Raw genomic sequence first — 3,067 nt, 5'->3', positions numbered from 1 at the left:
AACAAACAAACTCGTTGACTGTCTCTCCCACTCACACTCCCACACTCTAAGAGCTCCCCTCTCAATCGCGCGCACTCTCTCTACCCATCTCGCAGGCTCACTCTCTCGCCCTCTGCTGTTTATACATCAACTCTCTCGCTCTCTCTCAACTCTCAATGAGCATCTGCCACTCTCCAACGCTCTGTCCCATCTCTCTATGAACTCTCTCATTAATCTCTTCATCACCCAATCTCTCTCTCTCAACCCTCTATACTATAAACTATGAACTCTATGATTCATCTCAAAATCACCCTCTCTCAGACTCTCTCTGACTCTGTACGCTATATATCTATGAACTCTCTGCTCTCTCTCTCTCTCACGTGTGATTCTATCTGTCTCTCTGCGTCTCTCTTTTATAGACACATACACACGCACACACACACGCACATACACACGCACACACATTCCTACATCACCCCCCCCCGCCCCCAAGTCTGCGGTATCTATATCGCACAATCACACAACCACCCTTCACACAACCTTCCGCACAAAATACAAAGATCACCCATATAGCCTTTAACAGACTTTTGGAGCAAGTGCTGTTCAGCGAGCACATTATTGAAGGCCGGCAGGAGATGGGTGACCGGCACCACTACCGGCCACCCTGTATGTAGGCGTGTGTGTGTGTGTGTTGAACTTCCCTCGCACAGTGCGTAAGCCAGGCGTGATAATCGGAGGCGCCTTCGTCATCTCACGGTGCCGACGTTTGACGCGCACGCCGCGTCAGGACGCAGTCTCCCGCGTGGTGGGTAGCATCCACAGAGGTAGAAGTATCCAGCAGCATCCCAATGCCTTGCGCGACGATGATGATGACGATGAAGACGACAATGATGACGACGATGATGACGACGATGATGATGACGATGATGACGACGATAATGATGATGATGATGACGATGACGACGATGACGACGACGATGATTACGACGATGATGATGACGATGACGACGACGATGATGACGATGATGATGATGACGATGATGACGATGACGACGATGATGATGACGACGATGATGACGACGATGTACACTAAAACACGTGGTACAGCATGTACACTAAAACACGTGGTACAGCATGTACACTAAAACATGTGGTACAGCATGTACACTAAAACATGTGGTACAGCATGTACACTAAAACATGTGGTACAGCATGTACACTAAAACACGCGGAGTGGCGTTATAACGGGCGCGTTTACGCGTTGCGAACGGGGCGCCGTTCCACGTCGTGCAAAAGGGTTGTTCCCGAACCGACGGACCGCGTTATGCCGAAAACGCGTTACCGCATAAACACGACTCGTTAAGCGAGGACCTACCCGTAACAGGCGTTCACAATCGCTGCCATTAAACACGTCATGATGGCCATGGTATAGATCGTCGGGAATTGAAGTGTACAATGGCAAAACAAAATCAAAATCGGAGGACTAATGTTGAGAAGAACAAAGATGAATGATTACACTCGTGAGGTTGATTCAATGTGGCTACGTTGGGTGACGAATGGGGAGCGCCACGCTGGCGAGGAGATGTTCACTACCTCGCCTCGTAACTAGGAGGGTGTGGGTTCGATTCTGACCCTGACGCCTGCTGCTGCTGCTGTATATTTGCAGTCTGCGTGTCTCTCTCCCCATGGTCCCGTGGATTATTCCGCAGGTCCTCCGTCACGACTTTAAGAGTATTTGGCTGCAATAAATGCCCACGATAAGACACTTGGTTGAGCGATGATTTGTGATCGCCAGGCCGCCTTTGTCTCCCCAGTGGCGACGTTTATTACACACCGCATCAGGCACAGTGCTCACTTGACGCTGAGTCGACCTAGGGGAGGCCCAGGACCGGTGTAGATAATCGTGATGGCCGTGAGCGGGAATCGAACTCGGGTGGCCTTTGTTACGCGTCGCCGCGCGCTGACAGCTTCACAATCGCTGCACAGACAAAGATCCCCGTATAGCCTGCACCAGACTGTTGGGGCAAGTGCTGTTCGCGAGTCGCACCTATGAAGGCCGGCACGGCAACACGAGGGGGTGGATGGCCGGTCAAGAACCATCGCCGTGGTCCGTCTGGAGTGGCGGGGGAGATGATACTTGCCGTGGTCTCATTCCAATTGAGTAACAAATCCGTCCGATTTTATAAGCGATGTTTGTGTGTGTGTGGGGGGTTTTCTTTTTTTTAACTTCGCGGAATCGTGAGATAACAACGGGCCCGAGAAACCCGTGGGTTGATGCGACGTTGCCAAGCAGCGCACCAAAATAGTTTTGCGAAATCTTAGTTCTTTGGGTAAAGCCACGTCGGGAGAAATGTAATTTTATGTTAAACCCACGTGACTTGACCGAAAGAATCAAAGAGTAAAGTTCGCGAAATTCCCAGGCCACGGCAATTGTGTTGGCTGGTTGCCCGGCCTCTCCCGCTCAACGATGTTTGGCTGAGCCGTTGTCAAGAGGGGTTCAGGCCACACCAGTTCACGTTAATAATAATAATAGTTCAATTTGTAACACGCACAAATTTGCAGACGTAGTGACCGCAACTCAGCGGCGCGGAGCCAAGCTCAGAGTCGCTCGAAAGCACGTGGTTATAGAGGTGAGTTTTTAAGTGTCTCTTGAAGGAGGCGATTGAGGTGATGCTGCGAATGTGCAGAGGGGTGATGGCGTTCCAGACTGTTGTGGCTGCCACCGAGAAGCGGCGCATAGACACGTGACCATCCTGGATCTTGGTATCAAGAGGAGGTCGTGAGTCGCGCTGCGCAGGCATCTGCCGTGTGCTGAGCTGCAAGTTGTCAATAGTGAAGAAAGGTAGGTTGTCACCATCGTCATCATGTTCCACTGCTGGATGAGGTTCACCCCAAGCCTCCGCCTCCATCATTATCAGCAGCAGCAGCCATTGTCACTCCACTGCTGGATGAAGGCCACCACAACCTCACACGTCTGCGGTCACACCACAACGTGGCAATCGGCCACACCGCAAGATCGTCGTCCATTCCCGAACCTCCGATCAGCGTGGCCGGCTACGTGCCGCGGTGCGAAACGAGTTCAACGCGC

At 51.7% G+C, this 3,067-nt stretch overlaps 1 protein-coding gene across 1 annotated transcript in view; it reads right to left on the bottom strand.

The window, feature by feature from the left end:
* Window positions 1-385, bottom strand: part of LOC144736711 (band 3 anion transport protein-like) — a 38,813-nt gene extending 38,428 nt beyond the window's left edge. Inside the window, 1 exon segment of the mRNA XM_078619338.1 lies at window positions 1-385. This exon segment is cut by the window's left edge and continues 1,085 nt beyond it. The gene's annotated coding sequence lies outside the window, so the exon portion shown is untranslated.
* Window positions 386-3,067: the final 2,682 nt, after the last annotated feature.

The sequence above is a fragment of the Lampetra planeri genome, chromosome 62 (genome assembly GCF_965212315.1).
Source record: "Lampetra planeri chromosome 62, kcLamPlan1.2.h2, whole genome shotgun sequence".
Taxonomy (NCBI): domain Eukaryota; kingdom Metazoa; phylum Chordata; class Hyperoartia; order Petromyzontiformes; family Petromyzontidae; genus Lampetra; species Lampetra planeri.
This window is presented reverse-complemented; position numbering and strand designations above follow the sequence as displayed.